The sequence below is a fragment of the Anas platyrhynchos genome, chromosome 5 (genome assembly GCF_047663525.1).
Source record: "Anas platyrhynchos isolate ZD024472 breed Pekin duck chromosome 5, IASCAAS_PekinDuck_T2T, whole genome shotgun sequence".
Lineage (NCBI taxonomy): Eukaryota > Metazoa > Chordata > Aves > Anseriformes > Anatidae > Anas > Anas platyrhynchos.
Window position 1 is genome coordinate 67,508,301 of NC_092591.1, and position 18,759 is coordinate 67,527,059.

An 18,759-nucleotide genomic window follows, 5' to 3' on the forward strand; every position below is an offset into this window, starting at 1 on the left:
CATTCGCTGTTCCTGAGCAAACCTAAACGTAGCCCTAGCCGTCATTGGAGACGAGTGAAAAATCAGGCCCCAGGAAATGCGTTACGAGCCCCTTTCGACCATCCAAAAGTGCCCCCAAAGGAAGGCTTTGGATACAAGTGAACTCCCCAGGGGAGCCTTTACGCAGCCCCACATGCAACTGGACCCTCCGGGTTCGATTTTTCCGAGCAACGCTAAATATATCACTAGCCGGCATGGGAGAAGACTGAAAACCCTGGCCCCAGAAAACGCGTTGCAAGCCCCTTTGGACCATCCAAAAGTGTCACCAAATGAAGGCTTTGGGTACAAGTGAACTCCCCAGGGGTGCCTTTACGCAGCCCCACATGCAACTGGACCCTCCGGGTTCGCTGTTTCCGAGCATCCCTAAACATATCCCTAGCAGGCATCGAAGACGACTGAAAAATCAGTCCCTAGGAAATGCGTTGCAAGCCCTTTTCGCCCATCCAAAAGTGCCCCCAAAGGAAGGCTTTGGGTACAAGTGAACTCCCCAGGGGAGCCTTTACGCAGCCCCACATGCAACTGGACCCTCCGGGTTCGCTGTTCCAGAGCATCCCTAAACATAGCCCTAGCCGTCATCGGAGTCGAGTGAAAAATCAGGCCCCAGGAAATGCGTTACAAGCCCCATTCGCCCATCCAAAATTGCCCCCAAAGGAAGGCTTTGGATACAAGTGAACTCCCCAGGGGAGCCTTTACGCAGCCCCACATGCAACTGGACCCTCCGCATTCGCTGTTCCTGAGCAAACCTAAACGTAGCCCTAGCCGTCATTGGAGACGAGTGAAAAATCAGGCCCCAGGAAATGCGTTACGAGCCCCTTTCGACCATCCAAAAGTGCCCCCAAAGGAAGGCTTTGGATACAAGTGAACTCCCCAGGGGAGCCTTTACGCAGCCCCTCATGCAACTAAACCCTCCGGGTTCGATTTTTCCGAGCAACGCTAAATATATCACTAGCCGGCATGGGAGAAGACTGAAAACCCGGGCCCCAGAAAACGCGTTGCAAGCCCCTTTGGACCATCCAAAAGTGTCACCAAATGAAGGCTTTGGGTACAAGTGAACTCCCCAGGGGAGCCTTTACGCAGCCCCACATGCAACTGGACCCTCCGGGTTCGCTGTTCCTGAGCATCCCTAAACATATCCCTAGCAGGCATTGAAGACGACTGAAAAATCAGGCCCCAGGAAATGCGTTGCGAGCCCTTTTCGCCCATGCAAAAGTGCCCCCAAAAGAAGGCTTTGGGTACAAGAGAACTCCCCAGGGGAGCATTTACGCAGCCCCACATGGAACTGGACCCTCCGGGTTCGCTGTTTCCGAACATCCCTAAACATAGCCCTAGCAGTCATCGGAGACGAGTGAAAAATCACGCCCCAGGAAATGCGTTCCGAGCCCCTTTGGACCATCCAAAAGTGTCACCAAAGGAAGGCTTTGGGTACAAGAGAACTCCCCAGGGGAGCCTTTACGCAGCCCCACATGCAACTGGACCCTCAGGGTTCGCTGTTTCCGAGCATCCCTAAACATAGCCCTAGCCGGCATCGAAGACGTGTGAAAAATCAGGCCCCAGGAAATGCGTTGCGAGCCATTTTCGCCCATTTAAAAGTGCCCCCAAAGGAAGGCTATGGGTACAAGAGAACTCCCCAGGGGAGCCTTTACGCAGCCCCACATGCAACTGGACCCTTCGGGTTCGATTTTTCCGAGCAACGCTAAATATATCCCTAGCCGGCATGGGAGAAGACTGAAAACCCGGGCCCCAGAAAATGCGTAGCAAGCCCCTTTGGACCATCCAAAAGTGTCACCAAAGGAAGGCTTTGGGTAAAAGAGAACTCCCCAGGGGAGCCTTTACGGAGCCCCACATGCAACTGGACCCTCCGGTTTCGCTGTTCATGAGCAAACCTAAACGTAGCCCTAGCCGTCATCGGAGACGAGTGAAAAATCAGGCCCCAGGAAATGCGTTCCGAGCCCCTTTGGACCATGCAAAAGTGCCCCCAAAAGAAGTCTTTGGGTACAAGTGAACTCCCCAGGGGAGCCTTTACGCAGCCCCACATGCAACTGGACCCTCCGGATTCGCTGTTTCCGAGCATCCCTAAACATAGCCCTAGCCGGCATCGAAGACGACTGAAAAATCAGGCCCCAGGAAATGCGTTGCAAGCCCTTTTCGCCCATCCAAAAGTGCCCCCAAAGGAAGGCTTTGGGTACAAGTGAACTCCCCAGGGGAGCCTTTACGCAGCCCCACATGCAACTGGACCCTCCGGGTTCGATTTTTCTGAGCAACGCTAAATATATCCCTAGCCGGCATGGGAGAAGACTGAAAACCCGGGCCCCAGAAAACGCGTTGCAAGCCCCTTTGCACCATCCAAAAGTGTCACCAAAGGAAGGCTTTGGGTACAAGTGAACTCCCCAGGGGAGCCTTTACGCAGCCCCACATGCAACTGGACCCTCAGGGTTCGCTGTTCATGAGCAAACCTAAACGTAGCCCTAGCCGTCATCGGAGACGAGTGAAAAATCAGGCCCCAGGAAATGCGTTTCGAGCCCTTTTCACCCATCTAAAAGTGCCCCCAAAGGAAGGCTTTGGGTACATCTGAATTTCCCAGGGGAGCCTTTACGCAGCCCCATATGCAACAGGACCCTCCGGGTTCGCTGTTTCCAAGCAACCCTAAACATATCCCTAGCAGTCATGGGAGACGAGTGAAAAATCGGGCCCCAGGAAAGGCGTTCCGAGCCCTTTTCGCCCATCCAAAAGTGCCCCCAAAGGAAGGCTTTGGGTACAAGTGAACTCCCCAGGGGAGCCTTTACGCAGCCCCACATGCAACTGGACCCTCCGGGTTCGCTGTTTCTGAGCATCCCTAAACATAGCACTTGCCGGCATCGAAGACGACTGAAAAATCAGGCCCCAGGAAATGCGTTGCAAGCCCTTTTTGCCCATCCAAAAGTGCCCCGAAAGGAAGGCTTTGGGTACAAGTGAACTCCCCAGGGGAGCCTTTACGCAGCCCCACATGCAACTGGACCCTCCGGGTTCGCTGTTCATGAGCAAATGTAAACATATCCCTAGCCGTCATCGGAGACGAGTGAAAAATCAGGCCCCAGGAAATGCGTTGCGAGCCCCTTTGGACCATCCAAAAGTGCCCCCAAAGGAAGGCTTTGGGTACATCTGAAGTTCCCAGGGGAGTCTTTACGCAGCCCCACATGCAACTGGACCCTCCAGGTTCGCTGTTTCCGAGCAACCATAAACGTAGCCCTAGCAGTCATCGGAGACGAGTGAAAAATCAGGCCCCAGGAAATGCGTTGCGAGCCCCTTTGGACCATCCAAAAGTGTCACCAAAGGAAGGCTTTGGGTACACGAGAACTCCCCAGGGGAGCCTTTACGCAGCCCCACATGCAACTGGACCCTCCGGGTTCGCTGTTTCCGAGCATCCCTAAACATAGCCCTAGCTGGCATCGAAGACGAGTGAAAAATCAGGCCCCAGGAAATGCGTTTCGAGCCCCTTTGGACCATCCAAAAGTGCCCCCAAAGGAAGGCTTTGGGTACATCTGAAGTTCCCAGGGGAGTCTTTACGCAGCCCCATATGCAACTGGACCCTCCGGGTTCACTGTTCATGAGCAAACCTAAACGTAGCCCTAGCCGTCATCGGAGACGCCTGAAAAATCAGGCCCCAGGAAATGAGTTACGAGCCCTTTTCGCCCATCCAAAAGTGCCCCCAAAGGAAGGCTTTGGGTACAAGTGAACTCCCCAGGGGAGCCTTTACGCAGCCCCACATGCAACTGGACCCTCCGGGTTCGCTGTTTCCGAGCATCCCTAAACATAGCGCTAGCCGGCATCGATGACGACTGAAAAATCAGGCCCCAGGAAAAGGGATACGAGCCCTTTTCGCCCATCGAAAAGTGACCCCAAAGGAAGGCTTTGGGTACAAGAGAACTCCCCAGGGGAGCCTTTACGCAGCCCCACATGCAACTGGACCGTCCGGGTTCGCTGTTTCCGAGCAACGCTTAATATATCACTAGCCGGCATGGGAGAAGACTGAAAACACGGGCCCCAGGAAATGCGTTCCGAGCCCTTTTCGCCCATCCAAAAGTGCCCCCAAATGAAGGCTTTGGGTACAAGTGAACTCCCCAGGGGAGCCTTTACGCAACCCCACATGCAACTGGACCCTCCGGGTTCGCTGTTTCCGAGCAACGCTAAATATATCACTAGCCGGCATGGGAGAAGACTGAAAACCCGGGCCCCAGAAAACGCGTTGCAAGCCCCTTTGGACCATCCAAAAGTGTCACCAAAGGAAGGCTTTGGGTACATCAGAAGTTCCCAGGGGAGCCTTTACGCAGCCCCATATGCAACTGGACCCTCCGTGTTCGCTGTTTCCGAGCAACACTAAACATAACCCTAGCAGTCATTGGAGACGGATGAAAAATCAGACCCCATGAAATGAGTTGCGAACCCCTTTGGACCATCCAAAACTGTCACCAAAGGAAGGCTTTGGGTACAAGTGAACTCCCCAGGGGAGCCTTTACGCAGCCCCACATGCAACTGGACCCTCCGGGTTCGCTGTTTCCGAGCATCCCTAAACATATCGCTAGCCGGCATCGATGACGACTGAAAAATCAGGCCCCAGGAAACGCGTTGCGAGCCGTTTTCTCCCATCCAAAAGTGCCCCCAAAGGAAGGCTTTGGGTACAAGAGAACTCCCCAGGGGAGCCTTTACGCAACCCCACATGCAACTGGACCCTCCGGGTTCGCTGCTTCCGAGTAACGCTAAATATATCACTAGCTGGCTTTGGAGAAGACTGAAAACCCGGGCCCCAGAAAACGCGTTGCAAGCCTCTTTGGACCATCCAAAAGTGTCACCAAAGGAAGGCTTTGGGTACATCAGAAGTTCCCAGGGGAGCCTTTACGCAGCCCCATATGCAACTGGACCCTCCGTGTTCGCTGCTTCCGAGCAACCCTAAACATAACCCTAGCCGGCATCGAAGACGACTGAAAAATCAGGCCCCAGGAAATGCGTTGCGAGCCCTTTTCGCCCATCGAAAAGTGCCCCCAAAGGAAGGCTTTGGGTACAAGAGAACTCCCCAGGGGAGCCTTTACGCAGCCCCACATGCAACTGGACCCTCCGGGTTCGCTGTTTCCGAGCATCCCTAAACATAGCGCTAGCCGGCATCGATGACGACTGAAAAATCAGGCCCCAGGAAATGCATTGCGAGCCCTTTTCGCCCATCCAAAAGTGCCCCCAAAGGAAGGCTTTGGGTACAAGTGAACTCCCCAGGGGAGCCTTTACGCAGCCCCACATGCAACTGGACCCTCCGGGTTCGCTGTTTCCGAGCATGCCTAAACATAGCCCTAGTAGTCATCGGAGACGTGTGAAAAATCAGACCCAGGAAATGCGTTCCGAGCCCTTTTGGACCATCCAAAAGTGTCACCAAAGGAAGGCTTTGGGTACAAGTGAACTCCCCAGGGGAGCCTTTACGCAGCCCCACATGCAACTGGATCGTCCGAGTTCGCTGTTACCAAGCAACCCTAAACATAGCCCAAGCCGGCATCGATGATGACTGAAAAATCAGGCCCCAGAAAATGCGTTGCAAGCCCCTTTGGACCATCCCAAAGTGTCACCAAAGGAAGGCTTTGGGTACAAGTGAACTCCCCAGGGGAGCCTTTACGCAGCCCCACATGCAACTGGACCCTCCGGGTTCGCTGTTTCCGAGCATCCCTAAACATAGACGTTGCCGGCATCGAAGACGACTGAAAAATCAGGCCCCAGGAAATGCGTTGCGAGCCCTTTTCGCCCATGCAAAAGTGCCCCCAAAGGAAGGCTTTGGGTACAAGAGAACTCCCCAGGGGAGCCTTTACGCAGCCCCACATGCAACTGGACCCTCCGTGTTCGCTGTTTCCGAGCAACCCTAAACATAACCCTAGCCGGCATCGAAGACGACTGAAAAATCAGGCCCCAGGAAATGCGTTGCGAGCCCTTTTCGCCCATCGAAAAGTGCCCCCAAAGGAAGGCTTTGGGTATAAGAGAACTCCCAGGGGAGCCTTTACGCAGCCCCACATGCAACTGGACCCTCCGGGTTCGCTGTTTCCGAGCATCCCTAAACATAGCGCTAGCCGGCATCGATGACGACTGAAAAATCAGGCCCCAGGAAATGCATTGCGAGCCCTTTTCGCCCATCCAAAAGTGCCCCCAAAGGAAGGCTTTGGGTACAAGTGAACTCCCCAGGGGAGCCTTTACGCAGCCCCACATGCAACTGGACCCTCCGGGTTCGCTGTTACCGAGCAACCCTAAACATAGCCCTAGTAGTCATCGGAGACGTGTGAAAAATCAGACCCAGGAAATGCGTTCCGAGCCCTTTTGGACCATCCAAAAGTGTCACCAAAGGAAGGCTTTGGGTACAAGTGAACTCCCCAGGGGAGCCTTTACGCAGCCCCACATGCAACTGGATCGTCCGAGTTCGCTGTTACCAAGCAACCCTAAACATAGCCCAAGCCGGCATCGATGATGACTGAAAAATCAGGCCCCAGAAAATGCGTTGCAAGCCCCTTTGGACCATCCCAAAGTGTCACCAAAGGAAGGCTTTGGGTACAAGTGAACTCCCCAGGGGAGCCTTTACGCAGCCCCACATGCAACTGGACCCTCCGGGTTCGCTGTTTCCGAGCATCCCTAAACATAGCCCTAACCGGCATCTAAGACGACTGAAAAATCAGGCCCCAGGAAATGCGTTGCGAGCCCTTTTCGCCCATGCAAAAGTGCCCCCAAAGGAAGGCTTTGGGTACAAGAGAACTCCCCAGGGGAGCCTTTACGCAGCCCCACATGCAACTGGACCCTCCGGGTTCGCTGTTCCTGAGCAAACATAAACGTAGCCCTAGCCGTCATCGGAGACGAGTGAAAAATTAGTCCCCAGGAAATGCGTTGCGAACCCCTTTGGACCATCCAAAAGTGCCCCCATAGGAAGGCTTTGGGTACAAGAGAACTCCCCAGGGGAGCCTTTACGCAGCCCCACATGCAACTAAACCATCCGGGTTCGATTTTTCCGAGCAACGCTAAATATATCACTAGCCGGCATGGGAGAAGACTGAAAACCCGGGCCCCAGAAAACGCGTTGCAAGCCCCTTTGGACCATCCCAAAGTGTCACCAAATGAAGGCTTTGGGTACAAGTGAACTCCCCAGGGGAGCCTTTACACTGCCCCACATTCAACTGGACCCTCCGGGTTCGCTGTTCATGAGCAAACATAAACGTAGCCCTAGCCGTCATCGGAGACGAGTGAAAAATCAGGCCCCAGGAAATGCGTTGCAAGCCCCTTTGGACCATCAAAAAGTGTCACCAAAGGAAGGCTTTGGGTACAAGTGAACTCCCCAGGGGAGCCTTTACGCAGCCCCACATGCAACTGGACCCTCCGGGTTCGCTGTTTCCGAGCATCCCTAAACATAGCCCTAACCGGCATCTAAGACGACTGAAAAATCAGGTCCCAGGAAATGCGTTGCGAGACCTTTTCTCCCATGCAAAAGTGCCCCCAAAGGAAGGCTTTGGGTACAAGAGAACTCCCCAGGGGAGCCTTTACGCAGCCCCACATGCAACTGGACCGTCCGGGTTCGCTGTTACCGAGCAACCCTAAACATAGCCCAAGCCGGCATCGATGATGACTAAAAAATCAGGCCCCAGAAAATGCGTTGCAAGCCCCTTTGGACCATCCCAAAGTGTCACCAAAGGAAGGCTTTGGGTACAAGTGAACTCCCCAGGGGAGCCTTTACGCAGCCCCACATGCAACTGGACCCTCCGGGTTCGCTGTTTCCGAGCATCCCTAAACATAGCCCTAACCGGCATCTAAGACGACTGAAAAATCAGGCCCCAGGAAATGCGTTGCGAGCCCTTTTCGCCCATCCAAAAGAGCCCCCAAAGGAAGGCTTTGGGTACAAGAGAACTCCCCAGGGAAGCCTTTACGCAGCCCCACATGCAACTGGACCCTCTGTGTTCGCTGTTCCTGAGCAAAACTAAACGTAGCCCTAGCCGTCATCGGAGACGAGTGAAAAATTAGGCCCCAGGAAATGCGTTGCGAACCCCTTTGGACCATCCAAAAGTGCCCCCATAGGAAGGCTTTGGGTACAAGAGAACTCCCCAGGGGAGCCTTTACGCAGCCCCACATGCAACTGGACCCTCCGGGTTCGATTTTTCCGAGCAACGCTAAATATATCACTAGCCGGCATGGGAGAAGACTGAAAACCCGGGCCCCAGAAAACGCGTTCCGAGCCCCTTTGGACCATCCAAAAGTGCCCCCAAAGGAAGGCATTGGGTACAAGTGAACTCCCCAGGGGAGCCTTTACACTGCCCCACATTCAACTGGACCCTCCGGGTTCGCTGTTCATGAGCAAACATAAACGTAGCCCTAGCCGTCATTGGAGACGAGTGAAAAATCAGGCCCCAGGAAATGCGTTCCGAGCCCCTTTGGACCATCCAAAAGTGCCCCCAAAGGAAGGCATTGGGTACAAGTGAACTCCCCAGGGGAGCCTTTACGCAGCCCCACATGCAACTGGACCGTCCGGGTTCGCTGTTACCGAGCAACCCTAAACATAGCCCTAGCCGGCATCGAAGACGACTGTAATATCAGGCCCCAGGAAACACGTTGCAAGCCCCTTTGGACCATCCAAAAGTGCCCCCAAAGGAAGGCTTTGGGTACAAGTGAACTCCCCAGGGGAGCCTTTACGCAGCCCCACATGCAACTGGACCCTTTGGGTTCGCTGTTTCCGAGCATCCCTAAACATAGCCCTAACCGGCATCTAAGACGACTGAAAAATCAGGTTCCAGGAAATGCGTTGCGAGCCCTTTTTGCCCATGCAAAAGTGCCCCCAAAGGAAGGCTTTGGGTACAAGTGAACTCCCCAGGGGAGCCTTTACGCAGCCCCACATGCAACTGGACCGTCCGGGTTCGCTGTTACCGAGTAACCCTAAACATATCCCAAGCCGGCATCGATGATGACTGAAAAATCAGGCCCCAGAAAATGCGTTGCAAGCCCCTTTGGACCATCCCAAAGTGTCACCAAAGGAAGGCTTTGAGTACAAGTGAACTCCCCAGGGGAGCCTTTACGCAGCCCCACATGCAACTGGACCCTCCGGGTTCGCTGTTACCGAGCAACCCTAAACATAGCCCTAGCCGGCATCGAAGACGACTGAAAAATCAGGCCCCAGGAAACACGTTGCAAGCCCCTTTGGACCATCCCAAAGTGTCACCAAAGGAAGGCTTTTGGTACAAGTGAACTCCCCAGGGGAGCCTTTACGCAGCCCCACATGCAACTGGACCCTCCGGGTTCGCTGTTTCCGAGCATCCCTAAACAGAGCCCTAGCCGGCATCGAAGACGACTGAAAAATCAGGCCCCAGGAAATGCGTTCCGAGCCTTTTCGCCCATCCAAAAGTGCCCCGAAAGGAAGGCTTTGGGTACAAGTGAACTCCCCAGGGGAGCCTTTACGCAGCCCCACATGCAACTGGACCCTCCGGGTTCGCTGTTTCCGAGCATCCCTAAACATAGCCCTAGCCGGCATCGAAGACGACTGAAAAATCAGGCCCCAGGAAATGCGTTGCGAGCCCTTTTCGCCCATTGAAAAGTGCCCCCAAAGGAAGGCTTTGGGTACAAGAGAACTCCCCAGGGGAGCCTTTACGCAGCCCCACATGCAACTGGACCCTCCGGGTTTGCTGTTCCTGAGCAAAACTAAACGTAGCCCTAGCCGTCATCGGAGACGAGTGAAAAATTAGGCCCCAGGAAATGCGTTACGAACCCCTTTGGACCATCCAAAAGTGCCCCCAAAGGAAGGCTTTGGGTACAAGTGAACTCCCCAGGGGAGCCTTTACGCAGCCCCACATGCAACTAGACCCTCCGGGTTCGATTTTTCCGAGCAACGCTAAATATATCACTAGCCGGCATGGGAGAAGACTGAAAAAACCCGGGCCCCAGAAAACGCGTTGCAAGCCCCTTTGGACCATCCAAAAGTGCCCCCATAGGAAGGCTTTGGGTACAAGTGAACTCCCCAGGGGAGCCTTTACACTGCCCCACATTCAACTGGACCCTCCGGGTTCGCTGTTCATGAGCAAACCTAAACGTAGCCCTAGCCGTCATCGGAGACGAGTGAAAAATCAGGCCCCAGGAAATGCGTTCCGAGCCCCTTTGGACCATCCAAAAGTGTCACCAAAGGAAGGCTTTGGGTACAAGTGAACTCCCCAGGGGAGCCTTTACGCAGCCCCACATGCAACTGGACCCTCCGGGTTCGCTGTTACCGAGCATCCCTAATCATAGCCCTAGCCGGCATCGAAGACGACTGAAAAATCAGGCCCCAGGAAATGCGTTCCGAGCCCCTTTGGACCATCCCAAAGTGTCACCAAAGGAAGGCTTTGGATACAAGTGAACTCCCCAGGGGAGCCTTTACGCAGCCCCACATGCAACTGGACCCTCCGGGTTCGCTGTTTCCGAGCATCCCTAAACATAGACCTAGCCGGCATAGATGACGACTGAAAATTAAGGCCCATAGGAAATGCGTTACGAGCCCTTTTCGCCCATCCAAAAGTGCCCCCAAAGGAAGGCTTTGGGTACAAGAGAACTCCCCAGGGGAGCCTTTACGCAGCCCCACATGCAACTGGACCCTACGGGTTCGCTGTTACTGAGCAACCCTAAACATAGCCCTAGCCGGCATCGAAGACGACTGAAAAATCAGGCCCCAGGAAACACGTTGCAAGCCCCTTTGGACCATCCCAAAGTGTCACCAAAGGAAGGCTTTGGGTACAAGTGAACTCCCCAGGGGAGCCTTTACGCAGCCCCACATGCAACTGGACCCTCCGGGTTCGCTGTTCATGAGCAAACCTAAACGTAGCCCTAGCCGTCATCGGAGACGAGTGCAAAATCAGGCCTCAGGAAATGCGTTGCGAACCCCTTTGGACCGTCCAAAAGTGCCCCCAAAGGAAGGCTTTGGGTACAAGTGAACTGCCCAGGGGAGCCTTTACGCAGCCCCACATGCAACTGGACCCTCCGGGTTCGCTGTTTCCGAGCATCCCTAAACAGAGCCCTAGCCGGCATCGAAGACGACTGAAAAATCAGGCCCCAGGAAATGCGTTGCAAGCCCTTTTCACCCATCCAAAAGTGCCCCCAAAGAAAGGCTTTGGGTACAAGTGAACTCCCCAGGGGAGCCTTTACGCAGCCCCACATGCAACTGGACCCTCCGGGTTCGCTGTTTCCGAGCATCCCTAAACATAGCCCTAGCCGGCATCGAAGACGACTGAAAAATCAGGCCCCAGGAAATGCGTTGCGAGCCCTTTTCGCCCATCGAAAAGTGCCCCCAAAGGAAGGCTTTGGGTACAAGAGAACTCCCCAGGGGAGCCTTTACGCAGCCCCACATGCAACTGGACCCTCCGGGTTCGCTGTTCCTGACCAAAACTAAACGTAGCCTTAGCCGTCATCTAAGACGTGTGAAAAATCAGGCCCCAGGAAATGAGTTGCGAGCCCTTTTCGCCCATCCAAAAGTGCCCCCAAAGGAAGGCTTTGGGTACAAGAGAACTCCCAGGGGAGCCTTTACGCAGCCCCACATGCAACTGGACCCTCCGGGTTCGCTGTTTCCGAGCAAACCTAAACATAGCCCTAGCCGGCATCGAAGACGAGTGAAAAATCAGGCCCCAGGAAATGCGTTCCGAGCCCTTTGGACCATCCAAAAGTGTCACCAAAGGAAGGCTTTGGGTACAAGTGAACTCCCCAGGGGAGCCTTTACGCAGCCCCACATGCAACTGGACCCTCCGGGTTCGCTGTTTCCGAGCATCCCTAAACATAGTCCTAACCGGCATCGAAGACGACTGAAAAATAAGGCCCCAGGAAATGTGTTGCGAGCCCTTTTCGCCCATCCAAAAGTGCCCCCAAAGGAAGGCTTTGGGTACAAGTGAACTCCCCAGGGGAGCCTTTACGCAGCCCCACATGCAACTGGACCCTCCGGGTTCGCTGTTTCCGAGCATCCCTAAACATAGCCCTACCCGGCATCTAAGACGACTGAAAAATCAGGCCCCAGGAAATGCGTTGCGAGGCCTTTTCGCCCATGCAAAAGTGCCCCCAAAGGAAGGCTTTGGGTACAAGAGAACTCCCCAGGGGAGCCTTTACGCAGCCCCACATGCAACTGGACCGTCCGCGTTCGCGGTTACCGAGCAACCCTAAACATAGCCCTAGCCGGCATCGAAGAAGACTGAAAAATCAGGCCCCAGGAAACACGTTGCAAGCCCCTTTGGACCATCCAAAAGTGTCACCAAAGGAAGGCTTTGGGTACAAGTGAACTCCCCAGGGGAGCCTTTACGCAGCCCCACATGCAACTGGACCCTCCGAGTTCGCTGTTCATGAGCAAACCTAAACGTAGCCCTAGCCGTCATCGGAGACGAGTGCAAAATCAGGCCTCAGGAATTGCGTTGCGAACCCCTTTGGACCGTCCAAAAGTGCCCCCAAAGGAAGGCTTTGGGTACAAGTGAACTGCCCAGGGGAGCCTTTACGCAGCCCCACATGCAACTGGACCCTCCGGGTTCGCTGTTTCCGAGCATCCCTAAACAGAGCCCTAGCCGGCATCGAAGACGACTGAAAAATCAGGCCCCAGGAAATGCGTTGCAAGCCCTTTTCACCCATCCAAAAGTGCCCCCAAAGAAAGGCTATGGGTACAAGTGAACTCCCCAGGGGAGCCTTTACGCAGCCCCACATGCAACTGGACCCTCCGGGTTCGCTGTTTCCGAGCATCCCTAAACATAGCCCTAGCCGGCATCGAAGACGACTGAAAAATCAGGCCCCAGGAAATGCGTTGCGAGCCCTTTTCGCCCATTGAAAAGTGCCCCCAAAGGAAGGCTTTGGGTACAAGAGAACTCCCCAGGGGAGCCTTTACGCAGCCCCACATGCAACTGGACCCTCCGTGTTCGCTGTTCCTGACCAAAACTAAACGTAGCCTTAGCCGTCATCTAAGACGTGTGAAAAATCAGGCCCCAGGAAATGAGTTGCGAGCCCTTTTCGCCCATCCAAAAGTGCCCCCAAAGGAAGGCTTTGGGTACAAGAGAACTCCCCAGGGGAGCCTTTACGCAGCCCCACATGCAACTGGACCCTCCGGGTTCGCTGTTCCTGAGAAAAACTAAACGTAGCCCTAGCCGTCATCGGAGACGAGTGAAATATCAGGCCCCAGAAAATGCGTTGCGAACCCCTTTGGACCATCCAAAAGTGCCCCCAAAGGAAGGCTTTGGGTACAAGTGAACTCCCCAGGGGAGCCTTTACGCAGCCCCACATGCAACTGGACCCTCCGGGTTCGCTGTTTCCGAGCATCCCTAAACATAGACCTAGCCGGCATCGAAGAAGACTGAAAACCCGGGCCCCAGAAAACGCGTTGCAAGCCCCTTTGGACCATCCAAAAGTGTCACCAAAGGAAGGCTTTTGGTACAAGTGAACTCCCCAGGGGAGCCTTTACACTGCCCCACATGCAACTGGACCCTCCGGGTTTGCTGTTCATGAGCAAACCTAAACGTAGCCCTAGCCGTCATCGGAGACGAGTGAAAAATCAGGCCCCAGGAAATGCGTTGCAAGCCCCTTTGGACCATCAAAAAGTGTCACCAAAGGAAGGCTTTGGGTACAAGTGAACTCCCCAGGGGAGCCTTTACGCAGCCCCACATGCAACTGGACCCTCCGGGTTCGCTGTTTCCGAGCATCCCTAAACATAGCCCTAACCGGCATCTAAGACGACTGAAAAATCAGGTCCCAGGAAATGCGTTGCGAGACCTTTTCTCCCATGCAAAAGTGCCCCCAAAGGAAGGCTTTGGGTACAAGAGAACTCCCCAGGGGAGCCTTTACGGAGCCCCACATGCAACTGGACCGTCCGGGTTCGCTGTTACCGAGCAACCCTAAACATAGCCCAAGCCGGCATCGATGATGACTAAAAAATCAGGCCCCAGAAAATGCGTTGCAAGCCCCTTTGGACCATCCCAAAGTGTCACCAAAGGAAGGCTTTGGGTACAAGTGAACTCCCCAGGGGAGCCTTTACGCAGCCCCACATGCAACTGGACCCTCCGGGTTCGCTGTTTCCGAGCATCCCTAAACATAGCCCTAACCGGCATCTAAGACGACTGAAAAATCAGGCCCCAGGAAATGCGTTGCGAGCCCTTTTCGCCCATCCAAAAGAGCCCCCAAAGGAAGGCTTTGGGTACAAGAGAACTCCCCAGGGAAGCCTTTACGCAGCCCCACATGCAACTGGACCCTCTGTGTTCGCTGTTCCTGAGCAAAACTAAACGTAGCCCTAGCCGTCATCGGAGACGAGTGAAAAATTAGGCCCCAGGAAATGCGTTGCGAACCCCTTTGGACCATCCAAAAGTGCCCCCATAGGAAGGCTTTGGGTACAAGAGAACTCCCCAGGGGAGCCTTTACGCAGCCCCACATGCAACTGGACCCTCCGGGTTCGATTTTTCCGAGCAACGCTAAATATATCACTAGCCGGCATGGGAGAAGACTGAAAACCCGGGCCCCAGAAAACGCGTTCCGAGCCCCTTTGGACCATCCAAAAGTGCCCCCAAAGGAAGGCATTGGGTACAAGTGAACTCCCCAGGGGAGCCTTTACACTGCCCCACATTCAACTGGACCCTCCGGGTTCGCTGTTCATGAGCAAACATAAACGTAGCCCTAGCCGTCATTGGAGACGAGTGAAAAATCAGGCCCCAGGAAATGCGTTCCGAGCCCCTTTGGACCATCCAAAAGTGCCCCCAAAGGAAGGCATTGGGTACAAGTGAACTCCCCAGGGGAGCCTTTACGCAGCCCCACATGCAACTGGACCGTCCGGGTTCGCTGTTACCGAGCAACCCTAAACATAGCCCTAGCCGGCATCGAAGACGACTGTAATATCAGGCCCCAGGAAACACGTTGCAAGCCCCTTTGGACCATCCAAAAGTGCCCCCAAAGGAAGGCTTTGGGTACAAGAGAACTCCCCAGGGGAGCCTTTACGGAGCCCCACATGCAACTGGACCGTCCGGGTTCGCTGTTACCGAGCAACCCTAAACATAGCCCAAGCCGGCATCGATGATGACTAAAAAATCAGGCCCCAGAAAATGCGTTGCAAGCCCCTTTGGACCATCCCAAAGTGTCACCAAAGGAAGGCTTTGGGTACAAGTGAACTCCCCAGGGGAGCCTTTACGCAGCCCCACATGCAACTGGACCCTCCGGGTTCGCTGTTTCCGAGCATCCCTAAACATAGCCCTAACCGGCATCTAAGACGACTGAAAAATCAGGCCCCAGGAAATGCGTTGCGAGCCCTTTTCGCCCATCCAAAAGAGCCCCCAAAGGAAGGCTTTGGGTACAAGAGAACTCCCCAGGGAAGCCTTTACGCAGCCCCACATGCAACTGGACCCTCTGTGTTCGCTGTTCCTGAGCAAAACTAAACGTAGCCCTAGCCGTCATCGGAGACGAGTGAAAAATTAGGCCCCAGGAAATGCGTTGCGAACCCCTTTGGACCATCCAAAAGTGCCCCCATAGGAAGGCTTTGGGTACAAGAGAACTCCCCAGGGGAGCCTTTACGCAGCCCCACATGCAACTGGACCCTCCGGGTTCGATTTTTCCGAGCAACGCTAAATATATCACTAGCCGGCATGGGAGAAGACTGAAAACCCGGGCCCCAGAAAACGCGTTCCGAGCCCCTTTGGACCATCCAAAAGTGCCCCCAAAGGAAGGCATTGGGTACAAGTGAACTCCCCAGGGGAGCCTTTACACTGCCCCACATTCAACTGGACCCTCCGGGTTCGCTGTTCATGAGCAAACATAAACGTAGCCCTAGCCGTCATTGGAGACGAGTGAAAAATCAGGCCCCAGGAAATGCGTTCCGAGCCCCTTTGGACCATCCAAAAGTGCCCCCAAAGGAAGGCATTGGGTACAAGTGAACTCCCCAGGGGAGCCTTTACGCAGCCCCACATGCAACTGGACCGTCCGGGTTCGCTGTTACCGAGCAACCCTAAACATAGCCCTAGCCGGCATCGAAGACGACTGTAATATCAGGCCCCAGGAAACACGTTGCAAGCCCCTTTGGACCATCCAAAAGTGCCCCCAAAGGAAGGCTTTGGGTACAAGTGAACTCCCCAGGGGAGCCTTTACGCAGCCCCACATGCAACTGGACCCTTTGGGTTCGCTGTTTCCGAGCATCCCTAAACATAGCCCTAACCGGCATCTAAGACGACTGAAAAATCAGGTTCCAGGAAATGCGTTGCGAGCCCTTTTTGCCCATGCAAAAGTGCCCCCAAAGGAAGGCTTTGGGTACAAGTGAACTCCCCAGGGGAGCCTTTACGCAGCCCCACATGCAACTGGACCGTCCGGGTTCGCTGTTACCGAGTAACCCTAAACATATCCCAAGCCGGCATCGATGATGACTGAAAAATCAGGCCCCAGAAAATGCGTTGCAAGCCCCTTTGGACCATCCCAAAGTGTCACCAAAGGAAGGCTTTGAGTACAAGTGAACTCCCCAGGGGAGCCTTTACGCAGCCCCACATGCAACTGGACCCTCCGGGTTCGCTGTTACCGAGCAACCCTAAACATAGCCCTAGCCGGCATCGAAGACGACTGAAAAATCAGGCCCCAGGAAACACGTTGCAAGCCCCTTTGGACCATCCCAAAGTGTCACCAAAGGAAGGCTTTTGGTACAAGTGAACTCCCCAGGGGAGCCTTTACGCAGCCCCACATGCAACTGGACCCTCCGGGTTCGCTGTTTCCGAGCATCCCTAAACAGAGCCCTAGCCGGCATCGAAGACGACTGAAAAATCAGGCCCCAGGAAATGCGTTGCGAGCCTTTTCGCCCATCCAAAAGTGCCCCGAAAGGAAGGCTTTGGGTACAAGTGAACTCCCCAGGGGAGCCTTTACGCAGCCCCACATGCAACTGGACCCTCCGGGTTCGCTGTTTCCGAGCATCCCTAAACATAGCCCTAGCCGGCATCGAAGACGACTGAAAAATCAGGCCCCAGGAAATGCGTTGCGAGCCCTTTTCGCCCATTGAAAAGTGCCCCCAAAGGAAGGCTTTGGGTACAAGAGAACTCCCCAGGGGAGCCTTTACGCAGCCCCACATGCAACTGGACCCTCCGGGTTTGCTGTTCCTGAGCAAAACTAAACGTAGCCCTAGCCGTCATCGGAGACGAGTGAAAAATTAGGCCCCAGGAAATGCGTTACGAACCCCTTTGGACCATCCAAAAGTGCCCCCAAAGGAAGGCTTTGGGTACAAGTGAACTCCCCAGGGGAGCCTTTACGCAGCCCCACATGCAACTAGACCCTCCGGGTTCGATTTTTCCGAGCAACGCTAAATATATCACTAGCCGGCATGGGAGAAGACTGAAAAAACCCGGGCCCCAGAAAACGCGTTGCAAGCCCCTTTGGACCATCCAAAAGTGCCCCCATAGGAAGGCTTTGGGTACAAGTGAACTCCCCAGGGGAGCCTTTACACTGCCCCACATTCAACTGGACCCTCCGGGTTCGCTGTTCATGAGCAAACCTAAACGTAGCCCTAGCCGTCATCGGAGACGAGTGAAAAATCAGGCCCCAGGAAATGCGTTCCGAGCCCCTTTGGACCATCCAAAAGTGTCACCAAAGGAAGGCTTTGGGTACAAGTGAACTCCCCAGGGGAGCCTTTACGCAGCCCCACATGCAACTGGACCCTCCGGGTTCGCTGTTACCGAGCATCCCTAATCATAGCCCTAGCCGGCATCGAAGACGACTGAAAAATCAGGCCCCAGGAAATGCGTTCCGAGCCCCTTTGGACCATCCCAAAGTGTCACCAAAGGAAGGCTTTGGATACAAGTGAACTCCCCAGGGGAGCCTTTACGCAGCCCCACATGCAACTGGACCCTCCGGGTTCGCTGTTTCCGAGCATCCCTAAACATAGACCTAGCCGGCATAGATGACGACTGAAAATTAAGGCCCATAGGAAATGCGTTACGAGCCCTTTTCGCCCATCCAAAAGTGCCCCCAAAGGAAGGCTTTGGGTACAAGAGAACTCCCCAGGGGAGCCTTTACGCAGCCCCACATGCAACTGGACCCTACGGGTTCGCTGTTACTGAGCAACCCTAAACATAGCCCTAGCCGGCATCGAAGACGACTGAAAAATCAGGCCCCAGGAAACACGTTGCAAGCCCCTTTGGACCATCCCAAAGTGTCACCAAAGGAAGGCTTTGGGTACAAGTGAACTCCCCAGGGGAGCCTTTACGCAGCCCCACATGCAACTGGACCCTCCGGGTTCGCTGTTCATGAGCAAACCTAAACGTAGCCCTAGCCGTCATCGGAGACGAGTGCAAAATCAGGCCTCAGGAAATGCGTTGCGAACCCCTTTGGACCGTCCAAAAGTGCCCCCAAAGGAAGGCTTTGGGTACAAGTGAACTGCCCAGGGGAGCCTTTACGCAGCCCCACATGCAACTGGACCCTCCGGGTTCGCTGTTTCCGAGCATCCCTAAACAGAGCCCTAGCCGGCATCGAAGACGACTGAAAAATCAGGCCCCAGGAAATGCGTTGCAAGCCCTTTTCACCCATCCAAAAGTGCCCCCAAAGAAAGGCTTTGGGTACAAGTGAACTCCCCAGGGGAGCCTTTACGCAGCCCCACATGCAACTGGACCCTCCGGGTTCGCTGTTTCCGAGCATCCCTAAACATAGCCCTAGCCGGCATCGAAGACGACTGAAAAATCAGGCCCCAGGAAATGCGTTGCGAGCCCTTTTCGCCCATCGAAAAGTGCCCCCAAAGGAAGGCTTTGGGTACAAGAG